The sequence below is a fragment of the Nesoenas mayeri genome, assembly GCF_963082525.1.
Source record: "Nesoenas mayeri genome assembly, chromosome: 1".
Taxonomy (NCBI): Eukaryota; Metazoa; Chordata; class Aves; order Columbiformes; family Columbidae; genus Nesoenas; species Nesoenas mayeri.
This window is the reverse complement of record NC_137541.1, coordinates 18,800,143-18,827,256: the sequence shown is the minus strand read 5'-3', so window position 1 is coordinate 18,827,256 and position 27,114 is coordinate 18,800,143.

Genomic DNA, 27,114 nt, shown 5'->3' with positions numbered 1-27,114 from the left:
ATTTGTATGAGGGCTTAAATATTTTCTGGAAGCAACTTAACAGAAGGACTTTACACTTAAAAATAGAAATCTTTAAGAAAAAACAAAAAAAAAACAAAAACAAACCCACCAAACCCTAGCTAGAAGAAAAGGACAGTGTTTGAGGATCTTACTGGATATTAAACAATATTCCTGCTAAACCATATATTGCATTCTCATACAAAAAACAAAAAGCAAAACAACAAGAGCACAAACAAGAAAAAACTACCCAACCCCCCAAAAATCCAAAACTCAAACCCAAATACAAAAATTCCTGATTTATATGCTTACTTAGAAATAGTTTAGGTACATAAGACCTGTGCAGACATCTGTGTACAGATGTTTCTATTTCCAAAAACTCCTCAACTTCCTCCTTGATTTTAAGACACTGCAATTCTTTTTAAAAATTACCATTAACATTTTCACCAAATTACTTTTTCCTATAGAACATACTTGCTTCCATCATGTATACGAACTGTACTACTGTTTTCCTTACAAGCCTGTCCTCAAGCAATCCATGTAAGCACTTGCCTGACATTGTTACTACCTGAACAGCACTGACCAGTTAAGTGCATTTTTACCTTACTTTTTTTCTTTTTATTTTTTAAAGCATAGGAACATAACTTGGTGCCACAGAGAAAGGCTGTTGACATCTACTTTTGCTATGTTCCTTTGCAGATAGAACCTAGGACAGTCAATCATTTTACTTGGACCAAAAGGGATAGATAGGACCAATTTAGAGTAAGATTAGGGTTTGCACTTTTATTTCTGATAAGTATACTAGGGCATGAAGGCCAGTTGCATCCTGAGGCTGCCCATCTGGCAACCACACCCACAGCTAAGGCAATGATGTGGGCAGTAGATGCTGCTTTTACTTCGAAACAGCAACTCTTTTTCCAACATCCTTTTCTCTTTGTTTGGAATAGATATTGAAGCATGAATAACAAAATGCCTTTGACTTGTACCTAGAAACCTACAGTTTTGTGTAAGGGCAGTGCTAGGGTCTGCTTCTAGCCATAGAATGGGATTCTTGATGACTACACTTCAATAAGTCCTGTTCCATGTCTGTCTTTTTCATCCCCAACTCGCCTAATGTGCAATTAAACCGTGCCTTTATCACTCTACAGGAGTCTAGTCAACAACTGAAAACTAAAACCTCTTATCATATTTAATTAAACAATTTAACCATGCTGAGTTCAGAATTGCACTTCTTTCTGATTCACATTTGAAAACAAACCCCAGAATGTTTAGAAAGAAACTATCACATTGAACGGCAGCTCAATGAGCTTTTTAAATCAAAGTGTCAGTCTTTCCTGATATCTCAGCTCTTGAGGAGCCTTCTCCATGACTCTAGTAAGCTGAGAACCAAGCAGAGAAATTCTGATTTTGAAGTCCAGGAATTCATGGAACTGCATTTATAATGTAAGAAAACAGTACTGAGCATTTTAAATGCTAATCTACCTTTCTTGCCTTTCCCACAATAAAGGTGTTTGGGCTTGGTTTGAGTTCAATGTAAACAGATATTTTTTTTAAGAATCGGTACTGAGACAATATAATTTAAGAAATAAAAAAACATCTTCCATATGAGGTTTGTTCAGCTTGTGGTTCATAGAGGTGACTCAAAGTCAGTATGTAGCCTTACATTGGGTATGGATAACTGCTAACTAATCTTCGCAGAAAACAAAAAGTCTGAAATTCAAGATCAAAGATCAAAGTCAGTATGTAGCCTTACATTGGGTATGGATAACTGCTAACTAATCTTCGCAGAAAACAAAAAGTCTGAAATTCTATGACCAAACAGTCATGTAATAATGTTCTCAAAAATTACTTTCCAAATGAAAAATACTGAAAAGATATATCACCTTCTAAACTCTCGAGTCTGTTCTATTCAGGAAGAAGAACAAATGCAAAAGCAAAAATTCAGTGGAGCCAGGATAGGTTTCTTGGAAACAATTTACATCAGTCTGTATCTGAGAGAAGCTGTTGCTGGATGAATACTGATGAAGCAAACCCAGATATAATTCCAGGCATTTTTAAACAACAATGCAGCTGATTATCTAAAACCAAACCTTCTCTTTCTCGTGAGTCAAAATGTGAAGTTATGAAGAGTTATTAATGGTATGTAGTTAGATTTAAAAAAATAATACCTATGATTAGGAGAAATGTAGGAAGTTCATTTTTTTTTCCACCTTGCAGATAAGAACTATAATTTGGACATTTGGAGAGCCACCTAAGTAAATGCAGCCACCAAATAATTTTCTTTTCTTTAGGAGCTGTATGATTGACTGACTCTTAATAAGTGCAAAAATAGCTGTAGGCAAACAACAGTACTAAGCTTGCAGTGCACAGAAGTGAGCTAGAAAACAGATGCCAGCCCTTAGCTCTTCCTGTAGAAATTGTACACGGTAATGATAGGAAAGTGATTCCTTAAGCATATTTTCTAGCTTATTTTTCACCACTATCTTATTTCATGTGGTACTTCAAAATGCTCTTTTATACCTGGGTTGCTAGAACATGATATCAGCAGCTTTTTGCTAGTGCATATAATTGAAAGGCTGTTACTTAAGCAGGCACCATTAAAAAAATCTTAATTTGCCAACAGTTCCAATCTACTTCCATGCCTAGAATAGAAAAATAATTATGGTATGCTGCTGCATTTGAAAATTTTGGCAAATTTTGATCTTTTAATGGTGACTCCTGTTCACAATAAGAAAACTAAACCTTGAAGCCTTGAATAAATAAAAATAAATATAAATAAAAATAAAAATAAACCTTGAAATCTTTCTGTAGTCTGGATATGCATATTATAACATAAACAGTGTAAGTAGGTGAGATAGAACTATTTTATCAGGAATTAAACTTTAAATTATAAACTCCATTAACTTTCAAGGGTGTTACCAAAATTTGTAAAATTTTATTGGTTCTGTTAATTTCAGCAGTGATGAGTGAATTAACTTTCTCAAAATTAGACTAGAATCACATATTTTTTTTCTCCTTTGTGAAAGCACACCCAATGTTAAACAAGAAGTACTTCATACTACTCTTAAGCTTTAAAATTAACACAGTCAACAATTCCTGACCACACATTGCTCAAAGGGCATGGAAATCATGTGATTTCGCATTCTAATTTTGCCAGAATAAAATCTTGCTGCCTCAGATGAAATCAAGATTCTCAGTACTGAAAATAATATGTGTATTCTGCTATACAGATGTGTCTTAATGGCACTTCATACAGTGCAGCACATTAAGTACACTTACTGCTTGACAGCTTGCGCGTTTTGGTAAATGGGAACGTATCTGTCATTTCTGAGGTAGACTCAAAAGATTAGGAGGTTAAAATTATTAAGTGCAGTGCCTTTTGTTGCTGAAAGTGGTCTTGAATGTGAAAGCACCAGTGAGCTAACTTGATTCCCATATTGTTGTACATAAGCTGGATTTGCACTACCAGTACAGTACTGATTATACCTTCAAGCAAGATTTACTTTCCTGTAGAAGATTATCCCTCTTTATTTACTGAGCTAAGCACTTCATGTGCATCTCCTTGTCTAGCATAAAATAAAAGGGCTTGTATTTAAAAAGTCTGCTAGTGAAAGAAGAGCTACGTATATATTCATTTCTTTCAATTGCTTACCATTTATGCATTTTAAATGATAGTAAGACATACCGTTCTATGGAAAATTGATACTAATGTTGTACAATTACTGTAAATAGCTTTTTGGAATGTAGCAGCAATGTTTTCTATCCTATATTATCCCAAATTGGCACTTGGATAAATGTCAACTTGATCAATCAAATTTGGGTAGTTTTTTTTTCATCCTAAATGTTGAATTCCCTCTTTTTTTAGTACCCACCACTCTCAAAACTTATATTTTTATCGAAATAAAGAACATAATTAACAAATTAATTAAATCTTTATTAATTCAAGGAAAACAAAACATTTTTTTAAAAGCCATGACAACAACTTGGAAATGAAAGGTAAGAATATTATCCTTTATTCTGTTTGCTAAAAGTGAGAAAACTAGCTTAACGCTGTAACAGAGTGTAAGGTCACTGGAGATTGACCCATTTGTATGATCCAGATTTTTTTTTCTTTTATTGCTACAACAGCCTCTCCAATATGAGAATACTAATGCATTACTTCTTAAACGATCTGTCATTAAATCACAATAGTGATATTTCTTTTAATTTGTCAGTACCAGGTTTGTATTTGACATGCAGTTGAGGCTAGTTAAATAGAAATAACTAAGCTAAGAAAATAAAATTTTGAGAATTCATGAAAAATGTCTCCACATTAGCCTGAACAGAGCTCATTCTGTTCCCTTTTTAATGTAATTTCTGTTCTAGGAATTTAAGGTACTGTGGAGTCACCAAGCTGGCACACAGAAATCCCACTAACAGCATAAGTCTGGAAAGTACAGCTCAGGTACCTTAAAAATCACACAAACTGTTAGAAAGTGAATCCAGGCTCATTCGTTTCATTTTAATAGATTAAAAAAAGGACTAGATTCATAGGAATTTACTTAATTTTAATTAGCCTTCATCCAGGCCAATTCCCATGGGCAGCAGCATGAATTAAAACAAGACCTCACATTTGGCTTAGTAGGATTTATATTGCTGTGTGCCATGGTCTGAGTCATCTGACTTTTTGAAGAATATCAATATTTCTATATTTGACTGTCCGCGTTTCTGTTCAGCACCACATATTTGCAAATCTGTAGTAACATTCAAAATGTTACTCACTCTGCAAGAAAGAGGAAAAATCCAATGTGCTTAAAGGATGCAGGAGTGGTTGTTATTCTGGATATTTTGGGTCAATGAACAGAATGATGAATTTCAGTTTCATGAATGACCTTAAGCGTAGAAATCTAACACAGTGGTTCTATGCACATAAGTGGATAGAAATAACAGTAACAATGTTTGTGACTCTGCCCTTCATTGGTATAAATCTGAGAGTCTACATAGATAGGCAGACCTTGCAAATGTCATACTTTGATGATAAACACTCTAAGTAGGATGAGAGAAATGCTTCCTCCTGTTCATACCTCTTCGTAAAAGTGAGACTGATCCCCATGAAATGTTCAGCCCCATTGATGAGGTCTTTCAATTCTTTATATCTTAACTGCAACTCGAATATTTTACACAGTCTAACTTCTGATTTGGTAGACTAACTTACTTCTTTTATTGCCTTTTTCATAGTCATGGGTAGCTATCTAAAGGAACAGGCTTTCCTATAATAAAATCAGGATGAATAAATGTAGGACTGTCAGGAGTCCCTACGCAGTCCTCAAGGACTCTGTATAGCTTTTTCCCTACTTTTGCTGCAACCTTTTTGAGCATGTAGAAAACATCTCTTATGGACTAACATTCTATGAGTTTTTCTATTCCTTTCCACAAAAGAAAAGCAGCCTGTGTTCTTTTGTAAAATTATGTTGAAGGCTGGAGATACTCTAACAGCAAAACTGTATTTTAACTACCTTATCAGTTTTAATTTAGAAGTCTACAAAACTGTTATTTAAATTAAAAAGAAGAAAATCTAAACCTACAATTTTAGTAAAGAATCCACTTTTAGATCTAGAATCTTCCTCCTTGTTATATGAAGCAGCACCATGCTTTTATACAAATAAATGATACCTAACAGCTTCATGGAGAAATTATTAGCAGCCAGCATCCCATCATAATTATTCTCTCACATTCTTAGTTACTAAAAGGTATAATATGGTTTTTAGTATTACAAAGGAAGAAGTTTCTCCCACCAGCTTCTGAAAAGTAGAAGACATGAGATTTTAATGTAGTTTAAAGAGAAAGCCCCACTTAACTGTGTTCCTACTCAGTCTGGTGTTAAACCGGAAGATCATAAAGAAAGATACATTTTACATGAACTTTAATTTCACAGCATTTACATTTTCTCTGTGAATGCAAAGGAATTCGTAATTCAATCAAAATGCTGATAACCTTCAGTTTGGAAATTGTGCTTAACTGAAAGCAATCCGGATTTTAAAAAGTTACAAATGTCCAAAAAAAAGCCAAACTTATTAAGACTGTCTAGTTGGCTGCCTATCAAATTCTTCACTGACCGTGCTTCTGTGCTTCTTTCTCTTGCAAATAGGTCACTTCTTGGCCCTATGATTTTTAACCCATACATAAGTAACTTGCAACACAATGAACACCTCACATCATCTCCTATAAAATATACAATAACAAAAATAATATGAGCAGGTAAATGAGCAAGTCTGATCCCTGCTACAGAATGATTGTAATTGCTTGGTGAAGTATGAACAGGAAAAAAAAATAGTGTGGCCAAAAATAAGTTTATATCTACGTGAAAAAAGAATGAATGGCATTCTTACATGGTCACATATTAGATTCTGGGTTAAAATAAGAGTGCAAAGTGCTGCAAGACTGTGACTGGGCTGAATACAACAACCTTCCTGTAAGAGATTTATCTAATGTATAAAGGGAGGACGTTCACCACTGAGTCACTGCTGTCCAAGATACAACAGATTTTTGAACAGTCTGTTCAGTACTGGTAAAACTGTCATCTAGGAGAGCTCTGATAAAACGGAGGGGTTTCAGATATTTGAGAAAATAACTAAAGGAATGATAAGAGACCCTCTGAGCAATTCAGAGAGTCTAACACATCTTATCAAAGGAAAAGATTAATGGGGAAGTGACTCAGTCACAGCCTGTAAAGGTTTATACAGTTTTTATCATGCATTTTCATGTCCAGCAAACAAAAGTAAAATAAGATTCCATGAATGGCAGTTGACAACAGACAAGTTTGCCCTAGGAGTACAGTGAAATATTCTAAATGAAGACTAATAGAAGCATTTATCTAGTACTACTTTTGAGTCTCATCACTTGATGTTTTAGAAGCAATTTTGTAAGTTTTCCTAAAATTTATTTTTAGAGCATTGTTGGCTTTTTAAAGGTTTTTTCCAAACTAATGATCTACAGGCAACTTAGCAGATAACCAGTGCTTCTAATATTAGAAGGTAGATAAATTCAGTGAATGATCCAGAGAAAATATGAGGCTAATTCACCAGTACCCTAAGTGAAGAAGATTGTCATTATAAATCTCTATTTCATGAACAGATCCATGATTTAAACACATTTTTGCAAAATCGCCTACATGAAGACTAATTTCTTTTTTGTTAAAAAGTCTATTCACTTATTCATGACTCCACAGTCCTTTAAAAATTGACATCCATTGTAATTTCATAATTTGGGAAGGCAATATTTTGAATTAAAATCGTGTCTATTCAGGCTTCATTTTTGTTTAAAGGTAGTAGGATATGGACTACAGATAACTGAAAAAACAAAAACTTCTATCTTTGGGCAATCACTCCTTCGCTTTTAAAGTCCAGGTATCTGTGAACATGCACCAAAGTAACATAATTAAAACATAGACCGATTTAACAGGTTCAATTCTGTTTCCTGGTTAAAGATTGAGAGACCAAAAGATGGAGCCTATTAACAATACTGTATGAAGAATGAGAAATCACTGCAGGCTGAAGTAAGTCCCACTGGGGGCCTAACAAGCACCTGCCATCTCCACACGATGAGAGATCAATCAGTCTCTGTGTGCAGCAAGCTGACCTGCCAAAAGCAGAACCACAAGGGGGAGAGAAGAAAAATGATCAATTCCCCAAATTCTTTGCTCTGCAGTAATAAAACACAGTGCTCTAAACACTTACATTGCCTTTGCAATTGTGATACCTTAGTCAATTTCAAAATCTGGAGTGAAACTCCTGACTGATACACAGAAAGAAAGGTATCCAAAGTCTATTAGAAAACTAATTATTGCTACTGTGTAAATTCAGTCGCATTACAAGGAAAATAAGTTTTGTGGTTCTCGAACTAAAAGTTGTGAAGAGCAAACATCCAAGTTTTTGTTCTCGTGTACACTGCAGTTTATGTTTTGTAGACTTCAGTTAATTGCTTATTTGATTTCTGCTTGGCCAATAGAACAGGAAAACATATTAAGTATCTACCAAATACAACAGTGGCAACTGGAAATGGAAGCTAGATAATTGGAACTTGATATTTTTTTGTTTGCTAGAAACTGTAGTTATCAACACCCCTATAAAGTTCATTTATTATCAAGCAGAAGAACAATCAAAGAATCATAGAATACAGTACATAATTCTAGGTCCTACCAAACTCCAGGCTGTTAATGGTTTGGTTCGGTGACTGAGCACATGGATAGAGTTACATGTTAAAACAAAACCAACCTCAGTTTGAGAAGATCAGAAATCATGAACAAAATCTCTCTATATTACTATTCTTTCTTAGGGAATTAAGTACTCAAATAAATCCTAAAAGGTGACATGATCAAACAAAATTGTCTGGAATTCTAGAGAAAGCACTGAGATCATGCACTTCTTACGCAAATAGCCAGGATCTTTTAATATTTTTGTGTTCTCTCTCAAGTGTTCTTAAACCACTTTCCCACAATATGAAGTGTGATTTTTCATTTCCTGTTGTACAGAAGACAACTGTGAAGCACGGGTACAGCAGTAAATAATACAAGACAAGAATCTGTTTGGTAAACAAAAAAAAACCAAAGAGCCTTATTAAAGACATTTATTTGCATTACTCTTCACTACTGTTATGAAGAATGATGATTATAATGAAAACTCTCCATTAAAAAAGTTCAAAGCTGTCTTTTGATGTAATGAAAGAAGTCCAGACTGGTAAAAATGAAAAATAAAGAGGACATCCAAAAAATTCAAAATAATACAGTATCCTTCATTAGTCAATAAGAAAAATATTTCTGTACGAAACAAAACAGTGGAAATAAATGGTCTGATCTTCAGAGAAAATTGTTTGTTTCTCATTCACTTGAGAAACCGTTCTGTTCATCCTTGCACAAATATTACCTTTGACATGTTTTCGAAGTCACTGTCTGCATAGGTTATCTGCTGAGCAAGTGCCTGTAGTGTTAGCTCAAAAGAGACCCAAAGATGCCTATAACTTTTCCATCAAATTTGCAGAAGAAAAAAAAACAAACATGAGTTTTGTTTTATATAGCAAGACTTTTAAATAGCTTCTTCAGTTCTGCTAGGTTCTGCTTTAGCCTATTTTCTGCGACCACATTTAGGTTTCAGCTAATCCATCTCCTCATCGGTTTTACTCCTCAAATACCCTTGTTTATATATTTGATTTTGATATCACACCTTCAGTTGCCTCACAGAGACAAATGCCACTGACACTGGGTGGGTTGTGCTGCTCTTCAAACTGAGGTGATGTTCTGACTTGATTGAAGTGAACAGCAAGACTTCTATTGATTTCAGTGGGATCATGATTTAACAGACTCTATAAAACACATCTGTAGGGTCTGCACTGTAAATCCTGTTATCACTCAGGGACTTGAACATGTTCAATACACTAACATTCAGTAAATTAATTTGTACATTTAAAAAAGAAAATATTTAATCAATTACAATTATGTAGACAATCTTTAAGCAAAGAATTAAAACAAGCACTTGATAAAGATTAAAAAGAAAGAAAAAATTAAAACAATTACAGACACACACACAATACAATACAATTCAAGCTGTTCTGTAATGTGTAGCATACTCGCCTATTAAATAAAAAGCAAGAGATTATGTCTTTTTGTTGTTCAAATGTCACAAAAAATATACCCTGTACTTCTGCGTGAGAGCTAAGTACACAAATCCTGAACAATATTCCAGTCTTCACTGATTGCTTCTTTTAAAAAAAATATTTCAGAATGACATAAACAACTTACTAGCAAGTTCAGTACATGAATTCTCTGTCACTTGGGTTTACTGTGGTACAGTGCCTATGGAAGAGACTCAAAAGTATAACTGTGCAATAATATTCAGAACACAGACAGAATTATTTCCCTTTCTAGAAATAACTATGATCATATTAATAGTAGGCTAAAGTAAATTATGCCTAAAGTAATATTTAGATACTTTACTCCAGGCACTATTTTTACATCATCTAATATCCAGCTTTACCTAGTCCTGGAAGCACTTATATTCTCTATTCATTTCTCAGTTTGATCTCAACTTTCCCTGTGTTGTTATATTAAATATCAATGTATGTTCATTGATACCGATACACAGGGAAGCATGTGTTCTGGGGAGAATCCTGTCTTTCTTCTGTCTAAGCCTCTCTATGATCCATTGCACCTTACCTAAATTCCATCTAACTCCCAAAAAAACCTGCAACATTTTTTATGGTAAGTCGTAATCTGGAAAGAAATGGAAAACACAGTATTATCTCCTAGATAGCAACCTAATGTCTATCATTCATATTCCTTGCAATACATCTATACAACTTTACATTTATATCCTAAAACATTTTGAAAACTTTCCAAGAGAGTGCTTGGAAGTTTGAATAAAAAATTGTAAATATTAATTCTCAGATATTTTAAAGTACATCAATGCATTTTTCCTGTATCATCAGCAAGCACACTATTCAGTTTATGCTGAAAAAGACTTATGTTACAATTGCAGAAGAAATATTTTGAAACACTACTTTGCTAAACAAACTAGAAGAACTCCTCTGAGTATTCATAATACATGTTTACCAACTATTTTAATTAAAACACATATCTCTGTAGTTAACTTGAAACCTATATTTCAATCTGGTTGCTTTATTATGATTTTCAAGTTTCCTGTATCACATGCACATATATTTTGAAAAACAAATATAAATAAAATATGACAGAATAAACACTGATTAGAACATTTTGGAACATCATTAACATATCCAATTTACATGGCATAAATCTGCTAACATCTGCAGTGATATAAAATTCCCCAACATCTTTCACACCATGAAGATGAAAGCACTATTTTTTTTCTACATTTGGTACAATAAATAAAACAGCATATTTCTTCTCTTTCGTATTTAATGAGAAGTCAATGAGTGTCATTACAGCATGTTAGCATAGAACATTAAAAGAGAGAAGATGGAAATATGATGCTGAGCAGTTCAAATAGTCTCTTAGCACAGGACCCAGAACAAGAAATTAACTCCATCAGACAGTAATTCATTGCTCCGGGAGGCTCCAAGATAAATAACCTGGACTACAGCATCACCTCCCTTGGCATTTTTCACATTTCTTGCTTTCCATCACCAAACTGAACAGTGGAAATTTAAAAAAGGAACAACATATTAAAGCTGAGGAAAAACATACACTTATACATATTGACATGCAGGAGGTTCTTAAACAACTGCTGTTGAGTATTCATGACCCATATTAAATTCCAGTTTACTTGTTGTTTGGTTATTTTCTGACTGGGATTTTTTTTTTAAATCTGAACGAGAAAATAATAAAAATCTGCTGAAGTCTTACATTTATTCTGATGGATGCCAACTGTTGATGTAAAATGAAATCATGTTACAATTATATTCACAGTGTGCTTGCACAAAGGAGCAACAAGTATAACCCATTTTAGCTCAGCTAGGGCCTAAAAATGAAAGGTCAGCCTAATACGCAACTGCCAGATGTTCGCTTCAGTTGAACCATTTTACTCAATGTCCATTTGAAAACTGATAAATCAAATAGTGAAATCCTTATTCAGGCTGCAAAGGCACCTGTGGTCTTCCCCTACAGAAAGTGAAGTGTATAACTCCGCTAATAGAAACAGATATGTTTTGAAATTATAGTATGTCCATCCACATCTGAAAAACAGACAATTCAGATCCACTTCAGGTCTTTAGAGGTCCAACAAACAACATGTTAAGTTTTTAAAAACACTATGCTCTGCAAAGTCCTACAGACAAATAATAAAAGTTGACAGACTCTAATTTGCAGATCTTTATTTACATAGACCTACTGTGGCAGCAGCCTATCACCCATCAGGTCCTTGCCTCTTTGCTTTTTTCCCTTGTCCACATCCTTTATCCCAGGCATCCCTCTGCTTCACAAAAAGCTAGGGAAATTCCTGTTTGTATTTCAGAAAACCTGAATGCAAAAAACCATGCATTTTTAAGCTTCCAAATACAACAAAGCAACTGTACCAAAAATGAGCACTCAGATTCAGGAATCTGCAGCTAAATCACTAAGACCTTCAGCTCCTAACTTTTGCAAAGTACTTTTGAAACCAAAAAGAGGAGAAACACTTCATACTAAACCACTTCCCTGCGGGCTGCTGCAGCTGCCAGTATTGCAGTGGCAGCCACTGGACTGGGTGTTGAGCAGATTCTGATTTTTCTGTTTGTTGTACTGTCTGCCTACTTTCCTCTTGCACTCAGCTGAACCCATCCCAGCATGCTCCCACCCCTGCTGCTATCTCCATCCCAGCTATGTCCCCCACTTTTCCATACCAAACACTATTCCATACATTTCTCAGGTGAAGAACTACTATTACACAACATTGTTACATACAAAGTAAATATCTAATCCTCAGATCAGTCTGAAAACCAGAGTATTACTGGCCAAAAATAAGTTCTTTTGGACCACTTATCCTTTGTAACTAGGGGCTTTCTCTTTAGAAGACAAGTTTTGAAATAATGTTTCTGATACATCACCTACTTTTCCGAGGACAAAAATGAAAGGTATACAAAAACTAATTTAAATGTGAATGTATCATTTCTCATATGAATTAATGTGAGACCTAGTCCTAGGCCCTTTAAACTCTTGCCTATTTGCCTTTATTATTGAACTTTATCAATGACCTATAAGATAAATTCTTTCCTTTATTTTGACATTTTTACTAAAATTACAGTAATGATGGCTCCTTCATCTTTATTGTGTGTTACTTTGAACTATTTAAGTAAAAAAATGTTAACAGTAGTACAATCTCCATTGCTGACAGCAGGCTGCTCACCACCACTAGGCAAGAGAAAGCTTCACCAGAGCAAAGAAAGTAGCAAAAATACCTTTTCTATGAAAAGAACTATAGCTGTTGGACTTCACATATCAGTTATGTATTTCTTGTGCTTTCTGCATTCTCCATGTTTATCCTAATTCTAGAGGGATTATTTCCACAGGACTGTAAAAGACAAATCATTCCCATAGAAAGATCAAAGTGGTCCTGCGACCAAGTCAGTTTGCTCAGGCTCTCAAGGAGGCAGAGCACTGGAAAAGTAGCAGCTCCTGAGACTGGGGTCATGGAGTCACTGCACTTTATTAATATGTAACTCAAAAGACTGAAGCCACACACTGTAGAGGAAAACTCTTAACCCTTATCATGGCTGTGGTATCTTCGGGGACTTAAGAGTGTTAATGAGATTATTAATGTTTAAGATGCTGTTCATGATAAACAGCAAGGGGGATCTACAGAAAGAGCTTACTTGAAGCAACACTAGATGTCTGTCTTTGAGTCAATAACATCTCACCTGAAACCTGTCTGTAAGTTGGCAGATGATACTGCTTGTTTTCCATTGCTTTAAGGCAGTAGTAAGGTGATCTAAGATTTTCCAGGAAACTTTCACTTTTAGGAGGGCATTGGCATGTATATAGATGTAGTAATACTTTTTGTATTAATGTATTCATACTTTTTACCCCTTTCCAAACCCTCAGTTCAGTTCCTACTCCTGTCATCTGCACCATGGAGTCCTCTGTAGGGGTCAGGTGCAGGAAAGAATATCATTTAATGGTGGCCGTTATATATAAGAGCTATGTGAAGATTCTTGGAGCTAAAAGGCACAGTTGAATTAGAATATTCTCATGAAACATACACTATAGAATCAGAGAATCATGTAGATTGGAAAAGACCTTTAAGATCACCAAGTCCAACCTTTAACCTAGTACTGCCAAGTCCACTTCTAAACCATGTTCCTAAGCATCACATCCTAAGCACCTTTAAAGACCTCAGGGATGGTGACTCAACCACTTCCCTGGGCAATCTGTTCCAATGGCTGACAACCCTTTCAGTTAAGAATTTTTCTCCTAATATCCAATCTAAACCTTTCCTGATGCAACATAAGGCCATTTCTTTTTGTTCTGTGTCTTGTTATTTGGGAGAAGAGACCAACATCTTTCACACTACAACCTCTTTTCAGGTAGTTGTATAGGGTAATTAAGGTCTCCCCTCAGCCTCCTTTTCTCCAGGCTAAACAGCACAAGTTCCCTCAGCCACTCCACGTAAGACTTGTGCTTCAGACCCCTCAACAACTTAACTGCTCTTCTTTGGACATGTCTTTCTTGTACTGAAGGGCCACAACTGAAGACAGTATTCAAGGTGTGGCCTCACCAGTGCGGAGGACAGGGAGGTGATCACTTCCCTAGTCCTGCTGCCACACTATTTCTGATAGAAGCCAGGATGCTCTTTGCCTTCCTGGACACCTTGCCATACTGTTAGCCCATATTCATCTGGCTGTTGACCAATACTCTCAGGTTCTTTTCCCCCAGGCAGCTTTCCAGCCACTTTTCCCCGAACCTGTAGCGCTGCCTGGGGTTGTTGTGACCCAAGTGCAGGACCTGGCATTTGGCCTTGTTGAACCTCGTACAATTGGCCCTGGCCCACTGAACCAGCCTGTCCAGATCCCTCTGTCGAGCCTTCCTGCCCTCAAGCAGATCAACACTCTCAACCTAACATGGTGTTATCGCCAAACTTACTGAAGGTGCACTCAATTCCCATCTTCGTTTTATGCTTCCACACTTTTAAGAAAATGCCATGCGAAGTCCATGATCACTTCTGCTTCACTTGTTGGCTGGCCCGGAAGCATCTGCCATGCATAAGAGTCAAGCCTTCTAAGGCTGGAACACAGCATAGGCCTGATCCAGCTGTGGAGAAGAGGCTGGCTAACTCCTGAGCCTCTCAGGTCTACAGAACATGTTCTCATGAACAGAAGTATGTGGTTACAGACAAATGTCTATGTTCCTAATGTAATAATTGTCTACATCTGCATTTGTAAGTAGGCACAAAAGGATAATTCAAAAGTCTTATCAGAAGGTTTATTTGGGAACATCTTCCTCTTTGAATATGGAATTAGGGGGCTATTCTTGAACTAATGTACAGAGAATTCAATGCAATTTGGTTAATACAGCATGCTGAGAACTTAGAACTTGTACCAAGAAGTCATAGCTGATGCTGTAGTCAATACAGTACAGTATGTCTTCAGTCTTGCTAATGCTACCAAAAATGTTTAGTGATGCTTCTAATGTGGAAAGGACTGCTGGATGGTCAGTGAGCATAAACAGCCTGCCCTTAGTGACAGCAGACCAAAAATGACAAATAAGGTATCAATGGGATTTTGTAGGAGGGAAGGATCACAGGACACAGTAGGGAGTGGAAACAGGGAACACAGAAGAGGACTACAGGGATTTGTCGGTTCTAAGAAGGGCTGCAGGTCTTGGACTATTGGTTGACATGAAGAAAAAGTAGTCAGGATTGCAGGGATGAAAGACTACTGAAGACTACTGCTTCATTAGTCCCACAGTTCACAGGACAATCTTACAATTAAAAGACTACAGACTAGAGTTTGTGATGTAACATATATTTTAAATATATACATATATATATATATATTTTTTACATTCAGTAACGGCAAATAAGAATAGTTGTGTGTTTTGTTGTGGTTTGTTTTGTTTTTTTGTTGTTTGAATTTTTTGTTTGTCTGTTGTTTGTGTGGGGGATATTTTTTGTTGTGCTTTTCAGATTGTGTGATTTTGGTTAAGCTTTATAACACTGTAATGATTTCCTTGAAAAGTCATATAAACCCTGCTGTGCAGATATTTCACTTTTTACAGCCTAGCTACAATACTTTTCTGAGCTATGGTGCCAAGTTTTTATGCAATGCTTCGTTTCATGGTATAATTATTTGTATGAATACAGACATTTATATGGCAGATGTTTCATGCATGTCTATATTTTGTTTTCCTTTCAAAAATTGTGTTAAGACTACGCAAATTCCTCGTACTTGAATAATTTTAAGAGCTGACAAATATGCTCAGTACTATATCTTCCAATAGGAGTAACACTCAAATGTAAATTGCCTTGTCAGCAACTTCTGTAACACTTTGGGAGATGCTCCAAAATTTTTCATTTCATTTTAAAGTTCATTAATTTGACACATTTAAAATATATATGCATTATAAACCCCTGCATTTCTAGCTTTCATTAAAATGTCTGTATTGCAGAGAATGTGATTTCGTCAGTTCCCTTTATTTCCTTCAAGTGCACCATTAAAGAGAAAACATCTATTCTTTTATTAGAGTTAGAGTTTGATTTTATATATTGAATCAAAACCAAATAAAATCTTGGCATAAAACATACAGTAAAAGGATGTTTTGGCCCAGTTTTCTTCTGATTTTCCTAAATGAAAAATAAAACATTACTTCCAGGGGATGGAATGGGAGTGGATTTCTGCATTACTACGTATATATATTGATCTCATAATACTCAGATGACAACCCATCAGAACAGTGTGACTATTTCAGTAATGCAGGTAGAGACATTTTCACACTTCCTTGAGCAGAACAGCTGCAGAGTATGCTATTGCAGTATTCTTGGCTTGACTTACTGATATAATTTTCAACATCTGCCAGTGGTCTTATATTTTTTATCAGTTATTAAGAGGGGCGAAGAGATTCCTGGTCAAACACAGTCATTTGACAAAGCATTCATGTTGTAATTAGAACACCTACTACCCAGCATTATGATATAAACATAGACATTTTTTTACTTGATGTAATACCAATTATTTCAGTATAGTTACATCAAGAATGAGAAGTAGTTCATAAAGGAAAAACAGAGATGAAAGGTGTTATGTTTAATGTAACACAATGTACTGAAAAACAGGATGACTCCCATACCAAAAAAATCCAAGTACGCACTTATCTCCCTTCAAAAACAACAAATGAAACGGACGTGAAAGCAAAGCTGTCCTCCTCCAGGTCAAATTGTTTCCTGGAATGATAGCACCAGGGGATGATTTGACTTAAAAATAAAGAGATAAAATGTGACTATAAAAACAAAGCTAAGCATCAAACTTAAATGTTTGGAATCTGCCTCCCTGAAATGCATTTTGCATCACTCTCTCATTCTCCACTGAACACACTTATTTCAGTGCTATATGGGTAAATCTGACTGTTTGAATTGCATGCAGTAGCTGAGAAATGCCACAGTCTGGGTTTAAATTCCCTAATGGCTCCAAGGTCATCTTCTTCCACAAACAGCAAATTATTACAGAAAAGATTCAAAAGACCTTAGCTTAGATCATAAACATCTAAACCTGCCAATCCAGTCTTTTAATTTGCATGTCTTTTAGAAGTTATGTTTATTAGATACTTCTGAATTTAGTAGGAAATTTACATTGTAATGAAATTCAAAATTTTCACCGGTTATGCATACTTACAGTGTGTATTCTGAAGAGCTGGACATCTGTCTTTCTAAACTATGGCCGCTCTGCTGTTCTCCAGATTTAGGCAGACAAGAATTTGAAGTCTGGTTAAACCACCAGGAGGAGTTAGGAAAGACATGGCTGTACTTCAACCAAAGATGATGACAACAGGACCGTACATCTTCTGCATGTCAGTTTCGTAATTAGATCCTTCATCTAGGGCATATCTAGGTCTATTTATTGCCTGGATTGAATCCCCAGGTACCACATTCCAGGCAAATGCCATGATTGCCAGGCAAATATCTCAAACCAGACTAATTTCCACTTCTCTTCCACAAGCTAAACCACTGTGCATCAAATCTTGAAGTCCCATTGAGAACAGACAGGACAGTCTGTCTAAGCCCAGCAGTCAACATTCAAGAGGGAACAGAACAGAGGATATAGATCACTCTACATGAAACATATATGCATTTTTATTTTGACACTAGATAAAAAACAGCCTAAAGACATCTAGTTGTCTTCTGGAGATACCTAACCTGTCTACATGGCCACTGGGGATAGAAAATTCAGTATCCTGGTGGAGACCTAGATAAGCACCTACTCCTGTAGCTGGATAGTAAAGCTGGGCACGTGTGTTCATGTCCATGGCTCAGACACTTACGCTGTGCCTACTTATGAATTCAATTCAAAATTCTAATTTCTCATCAGATAATTGATGTCCAAGTCCAAGCTCCAGGTATGTCAAGTCTCATAGACAGTGAAAAATTCATATAACTGGGTTGTACTCGATCTTTCCCACACTAGAGCTGTGTGTCAAACATCTGGAGGATGTCACAGAAGGAGGATGTTCCCTCTTCACTCAAAGCAGCCCAACATGCGTCTCAGCTACAGTAATCTCCATACTTGAGGCTTAAGACATCATCTAGACCACTAAATGCTCGTTCAGTTGTATGAGTCACTTCACATGGGAGAGAAGAATTTATGTTAAAAGACTGCAAAATACCATCCTTCACTAAAATACATCAGCAATTAGGCATAATAAACATCACCATTTCACTTTAACCCATCTAGTCTAAAGTGTTTCAAATGGGTGACAAAAATCCTTTAAGGGCTGTATACAGGGAAAAGGATTCAGAAGGCTACCTCTAGTGTAAGTCTTCTTCTCATAACTCTGACAACTATTTTGTTTTTCTTTTTACATGTTTGACATTGCCATACCACACAAAGTATAATCCTTTTGTGGCTGGAACAATTACATGAATTGTTCTGTAAGGAAAAAAAAAACCCTCTCAAAAGAAATTCTCGGGACATCATGAGGAAAAGGAAAAGAGGTAGGAAAAAAAAGGAAAACATCAACAGGAAGAAGCCCTCAGGAGTACTGGCCTATGTGGAGATTTACTGATTCTTGCTTTATTTCAAAGTGATCAGCTGGTCATTTTATTACTGTTAATGATTTCAAAGATATAGGAAGTGAGTTCATTCTGCCTTAAGGGAACATCTCCCACATCAGTGTGTATTCTGTTTCCTGCAATTTAGTCGAGACACCCTCAACTTTCTATTTAAAGGCTTAACTCTGAACATTTTTTACTGCTAAGTCCAAACTTGCTGTGATCATAGACTTAATCTACTGAAGGCCTAATTCTGGCTACAGTATGCATAAGACTGATGTAATACTGAAACAAACCCTACCATCCATCCATACTCTTTCAGTCACACAAAGTAAGGATGAAATACTCCACAGCACAATTCAATGAAAGTTTCTATGACCAGTGTCTGTCTGGCTGAACAGACAACTTCTCTATGTGAGAAAAATTAAGTCTGGTGACTCAAAGCAATCTCAGAGTACCACAACTCTTCCTCTCAAATGGTTTGAGTTATTCCCCTATGGCTTTTATAAAGAAGGTCAAAAATTATCAGAATGTTAGAGCTGGAAAAGACCAATCAGTTAATCTATTTCATATCCTACCAATACAAGACTGATCCCCCTAGTACTCTTTCTAGATCTTTGTTCAAACTAGCTTTGAACTGAACAATTGTTAGAGTTTCCAGCTCTGAGAAACTATTCCACAGCCTAATAGACTGAAGTGTTTTTTTTTTTTCTCCTAAATTTTTCTCTAGCCATGCCTTCATCTCTGCAGGTCACCTTATATGCTTCCTTTTCCTCTATGATTTTACAATTTTGAATTTGTCATGGACTGTTAGTGGTTTCATCTCTGTCTCCCCTATTAGCCATAATTTTGGTCAGTTCGACAACTTTTTTGTGCTTTATGTAACTCTACACAGACAATTCCACATGTGTTTGGTTGTCCTCTGATTTTCCTGTGGGATTAGGATATATTTTACCTTCATGTTCACAGGAGCTATAAACAGTTACATTTTAGTTCCTTCAGGGATTTTTACATTATCTTTCATGGGTATCCTTCTTTGAAATTCCATTTAAGTCTTAATTTAGTCAGACTTTAGTTGTCAAACTGCAACCCAAGACAAATTGAAGTAAAATAATTTTTGGGACAGACACAACAGGACACAAAGATTCATAAATGCCCAAGAAGTTCCAGAGGTATTCAGAAATGCCTTGGTTTGAGAAGCAAGGCGAATAAACTCTAACACTACCTGAAATGAGTGTTTCAGCATATAAAATATGCCTGAAGGTCATGCGATTTGTGGAGTAGTGTGGTAACCTACTCTAGATGCTCTGCAGATACACTGTGAAAGTCCTTATCTTGTTTCTTTGGTCTCTGCTGGGTTGATATGGGTCTCAGCTACCAAAGAAAACAGCATACTGGGCCTACATGCTTCCCTTCCTAAGTTTGGTCCTTACCACAAGATTTAGGATCTTAATTATTATTTGGATGTGGACTCCAAAATTTACAACATACTTAAGACCTGCAGATCTCAGCCAACTTTTTAGCTACTCACAGAGATTAAGTACTTAATTTTCACTGACACCATGCTTCTCCCTCTCCCTTTTATTTTTATGACTCACTGGTCAGAGCTGGCTCCTTGAAAGCTGTTTTTGGTTGTATTATCACATATTCCTCCAAAAGAGTTTCCCCACAGCAACAACCTGCTTCCTTTCCAACCACCAAAATCTGTCAACACATTATTCACAGAGGGACAGTGTGCAAATTTAGAATCATGATGTATCTCCTTATAAATGCTTTAATGTAAATGGACAATAGCATTTGAGAGCAGAGAGGGTACCTTTAAAACCCCTGCTTCACAAAAGTACAACATCCTCCACAGTTTAGGACATGGGCTTTCAAACATCTTATTGCCTTCATGTAGGGTACACCAGTGTATTTCATATGAGGGATGTATTTCATATGCTTTGTTTGCAACTCAGAGGCAACTTTTAGAATTCTTTGGAAAGTGCAAATGGGGAAGAATATCAATGTCAGCTGAAAAAAACTAACTAGGTATCCAGCAGCAGTTGTTGATGGTCCAACAGGCATTGGAACTATGTACTAAAGGCAGGCATACACCACAGATTTTGGCCTAGAATAGTTTAAACTGCTTGTATCTGGGTTATCCTGGGTTAATTGTAATGAGCATTGTAATGAGAAGCTGATGTGGCTGATAACTAACCTGGCAAAAAGCGATGCCTGTTTGGGATCCCAGACATTTCCAGAAGCACTTAATGCCAGCACGAAACAGAGATCAGGCATATACAGCCACAGTGGGGTGGGAGAACAGAACTGGAGCTGACTGGTTTAGGCTACATGAAGCTGCACTGTCAGTTGAAATTAAAAGTCCTATCCTTCTATATTTCGCTGTTTGATTTTACTGTCTGACCCTTGCCTAGTTCTATTTGGATCAAGGTTCAGTCAGTTTTGTTTGTTTCCAATTCCTGTCCCAGACATGTAATGAGGCTGCTAATCTCTAATGAAATGCAGGAATAGCTCAAGTGGTGGGCTACCACTTTGCCATGACCCTGTATACTGAATTGTCTTTCTTCATAACCTAGCATGCTCATATGCAAGTGAACAGGAGGAGTAAGAGAGAACAAAGTCTCACAGGCAGGAGTTAACTAGATCTGAAAACAGGCAAACTTATCCTTTAGGTCTGCTCACAAGGTAAAGAAACTTGCATACAGCCACAATGCTACCAAGTATTGGAGCTCTACTCCAAATGTGTTAAGAAAATATAGTAAGGGAATATCGGAAAATAGAAATGTCTGTCATGTGCTTGCCTTCCACAGATTTTCAATAACACTTAGGAGCTTAACATCTTTTACTCTTTTGGAAACCATTCTTAATAAAATAACATTGGACTTTCACAAATCTGTCACTTCCTGGACCACATCGACCTAGATCAATACACTCCTGTTAACTGTTATTATGTGCTGCTCACAGGTCCTCAATTAGTACCATGGTGAAATAGCAGTTTTCAATGTGGCAGGCCTTTCTGAAATAATTTTCCAGTACGATTTTAAGAAATAATGTGTCAAATGGATGATAAAAATCCCTGTACTATAACATCTATTTCATTTTCTTTATTCACTGCTTGTTTTGTTCAGTCCAAGAATTCTAGCTTGCTTTGCATGATTTAACAGAAATCTTTTGTGGTATTCTTAAAAAAGAAATATTCCAAAATGGATATGCATGGGCAACAGCTTCATCTTTTATCACTTGTACCATGAACATTCTCACTGTGCGGAATGAGTGTGTAATGATTTTAGCATCATTTCTCGATATCAATATGACACACAAGTTTCCAACTTTCATAGTTTTCCACTACATGTCCACAAAAAACATGATTTAAAGTATATACTCAAATTCTGTGTTACCTTTTCTAGTGTTCTTCCTTGTTTGCATTATCAAATCTACTTTTTCTTCCACATATACAATATATCCTGTAGTCCCCTGCAGTTCAGCCAAATGGCATATAGCATCTATTGAATCACTTGTTATTAACAGTGTGTTGTGCTACTTACAGTCAATCAAGAAATCGCACAAGTAATCTTCAGGGTTGTTTCCTCAGATAGTCTCTCTTTGCAATCACTTATTAAATGAAAATTGATTTTCTTATATTCATGCAAGAAATCAGAACCTTCAGACAATGTCAATCTATTATGAAGCATATGTGATAAGAGTGGTCAGCACTGTATCAAATTTTCTGGTTTAACAGATGAGGAATGAGATTTAGATGCTTAACACAGGCAGTGAGTGAACTAGCATCTCCTGAATGGCTTCCAGCTACCACCCCACAACAGCACTGGTCTATAAGTTCTGCCTCATTTATGCTCACCCAATACAAGATGTCTTTCATACCCTTAAGAATCTGAATGCCCTAAAATGATAAGTAAACTAAATCCCATTTAGAATATTTATCTGTAATGCTAAGAATCATCAAAACACAAAAAGTCTCAATATTACCATTACTAACATGAATTATTCCTTTTTTGACAACCTGAGTTTATTAATATACTAATTTTTAACATATTAATTTCTTAGACCAATTACAATGCTATTTCAGTATTTAGGAAGGCATGCCTAAATGTAAATGGTGAGTAAGGTGCTAAACAATAGTAACAACACCTATTGTCAACCTCTTCACACCCACTCTTTGATGGGCCTGTAATTTTCCCACGCAGAGACCTGAATCATCCATTATAGATCTCAATTGTCTATGCTCTGCGCCTTCCAGTTTTAAAACTCAGGTTCTTTTTGTTTGTTTTTGAGAAGACTGATCAGAATGTTACCCCAAAAAGAAAAATACATTTTTTTACTGATGTACTGCAAAATTATGGAATTTGGAAAGAATTTAAAGTTTTTCTTTTTTTTTTTAATCGGGACCAACTTAACAATTTATGCATTCCTGAAAATGCAGCTTTTAAAGTTTTGTAGACAGTTTCAGATGTCCACAATTTATTGGGTGGGTTCATACTATGACATAGTAGTCTATGCACCCCCAAAGTTACAGATGTGGTTTTATATACATTTCAGAATCTGGATTTCAAAGCAGGAAAAAAAAAAAAAAATGCATGGTCTTTTGGTCTTGTTTTTTTTTTTTATTGTTATAATTTTTATTTCACCCCCGAAAACAGAATTTATTCCACAAAACCATTAAATAGATGATTGGAAACTTATTATTGTTGCCTGATGTACAATCTGCTTTTGTTTACTTATTCAAAATGAAAGTTCAAACATCAAATGGATCAGAATGTAGCTCATTTTACAGTAAACTAACTGGTTTTAAATTCAGATTAACCCATATCACAACAACAAAAATATCCTAGATATTAATCAGTAAACTAGTTTTACCTCACTGAATCTAAATCTGTCCAAAAGTTAACATAGTACGACGGGACTGAATGCTAGAAGCAAACTCCTGACATGAGTATGAGTTAAGAAAAGGGAATCCTGAAAGAAAAGATATGTGTAGAAATCTTATCTGTCTGAAAATTGAGGATTTTTATTTGTACAGGAGCTGCAATATCTTTAAAATAGACCTCACAAACAAAGTGGGGATATCATAAGTCCTCATTAAAATCTGAAAGTCTGTGTTCTGAAAAGGAAGAAGAAAAGCTATGTTTTCCTATTTTCTTCCACAGAATTATTTGAGTTGTTAACAAATTATTATTTAAATTTAGACATTTTACTCCAAGTTATTGCTGGGGTAAACTGTGGTCTCTTTTCAGGCAATGTGAATCACTGAACATCATTAGAACCAATATTCAGAATTTAGGCCATGAAGTCTACAAAAATTGCGAAAGCTTTCCTAGCATTTTGGATTTAGGACTTGAGGATCAGTTATTTGCCACAAAGAAGCGTATTTTGCTAAGCACAATGGAAAATAGAATTGGGTGGGTTTCAGTACATTGGTACCACAAAGGAGTGCCCAGCTTTGAAAAGACTGTAGTAGCTGAAGCCGTACTAATATGCAAGAAAACTTGCATATTACGAAGCAATAGCATGGCCCCACTCTACTTAGGTTCTTCAGCTTCATGAGGATTTTATTTCTATTTAGCTTCCTCAGTGCATGAAGGACTTAAGACATGGGGCCATGAAGATCATCCCACCACTCTGCTTGAAACTTCTCTTGAGCTACTATTCTTTTCTAACACCAGAATTAGAAACATGACTTTTAACCAATCTGAGACTTAAGACATCCAACTCACATGCTAACTAGCATGGAAATTAACAGAAAATAATCTAGTTCTCCTACTGCAATGATCACCTGTTTGTAAATTATTATACCTTTTTTAAACAGAGCATCGGAAACTCCGTTCAGCACATAAAAATCTCTCGAAAACCACGGAAATCAACAACAGATTTAATCTAGGTCTTGGGCTACAAATCTATGGAATATATGCTGAAGCACATGGCTGTGTGATGTCAAGAATTGGAATGTTCTCTTATAATTAACACTAGTGTTACTCTTTGATCTTAACAATATCTGCAGAAGTGTTCATGTTCTACCCTTTCTCAGCTTGGTATATAAATATAAATGGTAGACCATGTAAATGTTTTAACATATAAAAGGTATTTCAGACTAGTTTCCAATTATGTGGTAGTGGTCTCAAAAAACTTTATCTGAATAGCAATTTCAAGACCACTCTACTGAGACCTGAGTTAGTTTTAGAGGACTTTGTGATGCATAATGCTTGATAAAGCAATGGTCTCAGAGCTCATGAAACTCTAACTGGCTGACAGCAGGAGTTAAGACTATAGATGGTTCTCAGTCACAATAGTGATTTTCTTAATCCAGATTTCTAGAAATCCAACAAGAAATTCAGAGTGAGCATGGCTGAGAGGGATTTCCAAGTGAATCAGGCCGAGTTAATGATCTATTTCACCATGTAAGTGTATTTGTGAGAGCCCTTTTTGCTGCTGCTAAGATCCCTCACATGGCAGTGGCAGCCATGCCATCATGAAGAGTGCCACACAGAACAAGAGAAGACACTGGAACTCACAATTGTGCATGTATATGGACTTTGAAGCAAGAATGTACTCGTGGTCCCATAGCTTAAATACAGCCAAAGATTCTGATATCCCAATGGTGTTGGTTATGAATGATGGAAAATTCAGGATCATAACTTCCTGCTTGTTTCTAAAACCTGTTCTTTGGATTGGGATAAGGGGATATATTGGCCCCCTGAAAAATACCTTCTGTAATCTTGGTCTGTATGTAGTGTTTCCGTTACAGTTAGGACAGTGAAGGCACTTGGTAGATGAACTGCTGACAAGTAGATTTAATGTGTCTATTTCATAAGTTGACCACTTCTGACAAAGGGGAAGATGGAAACTTAATTTGGCATGGCGTGCATGCCTGCATCATCCCAATCCTCTAATCTGGTGCTGCCTAAAAGCTTATATTTTGGTGGGTATTGTGTCCTGGAATGACACAGAACTAGAACTGCCGGGATGTCAAAAAACTTCCAAAACCAGCTTAATAAAATAAGATCAGCTGACCTGTGAAGATATGAAATACACATTTAGAAACACTCAGAGCTGGAATGTAGGTGAGGCTAAGTACAGGAATGCCAGGGTGATGTGAATATCTAACAACAACATGAATATCACCAATAAGGACATTTATAAATAACAGTATTTTTATTTTTAAGTTACTCTGAATTTCTAAATCTCTTCAAATATTAACTCAGGACTCCCAAATTTACTGAGATAGTTACCTAAGGATTGTTAAGCTTATTTTTACTGCTGGGCAAACTGAGGCAGAGAGGTTCAGTGACTTACCCAAGGCCACAGAGGGAGTCACTGTCAGAGCCGGGATTAGAGCTCAAGAGTTTCTGGCTCCCAGTCCCAAGCTCAGACCACTAGACCATGGCCTCAGGACATTTCCAGCTGGTCTTCAGTCTAAAAAAAAGGTAAATTCTCAAGTATGTTACAAATATGTAACATATGTATATATTTATTTTTACTTTGAAAGTAGTATGAATGAGAACACATTGCTTATAAGTCAGTGATGAAAAGCAAACCAGTATATTTTATCTGAGTTACCTTTATCATACATATGTGTATGATAAAGTTCTTCAGAAAGGTCTTGATTTAAATTGTAGCTGATACAAACAGCCATTGTATTTTTCAGGGTAAGGAACAAATTGCCTTTCCAACCCAGCCAGCATGTCATTTACATTGATAGTGAGGAATGCTAAGTTGCTCTGTGTGTAAGTAAACTCTATTAAGAAAGTCACGTCCCTTGGTGAAGTTAGATCCTTAGTAAATTTTACTAGCTAAGCACTGAGCTCCATGTCATAGTAATTACACCTTTTATCCACTGTGAGCTCTCTCTTAGATTCTTCATACTCCTTAATTTCCCACTTCAGCTAATTTAGCAGTAAAATCACAAAGGTTTTAAAAGGTTAGCTACTGAGGAACTGGCGCATGAATGTTCTGTTAAGCTCCATGCATTGAAATCACATCATGTAGAAGAAGGACTTAATTAAGTAACAATTAGGTAGCGATGGATCATTGACAACATATATACACTTTGGTGCTAAAATTAATCTGCTCTGTAAATCCAATACTTTGTGTATATTCTCATCTATATGCTGGCAAGTTTTGTACTTGAAATATAAAATGGACAGGCCCTTTAGCAATATCTTAAAAAAAAAGGCACATCCTCTGGCACTAGTGAAACTACATACTATTTAAAAAAATCATATAGCTTAATTTTATTTTTTAAAGACTTGAAAGATTAATGAGAATAGCAAAAGGAGAAGAAATTTTTAAGGTAGCTGATTTTAAAGTGACTGTAAAGATATTTGTTATACGAAAATATCTAGTATGTTGAAAGTGCTAACAATTGTGCAGAATTCTCTTGCTATCTTCTTTTACAATTTGCCATATTGTTTCCTTGTATTGA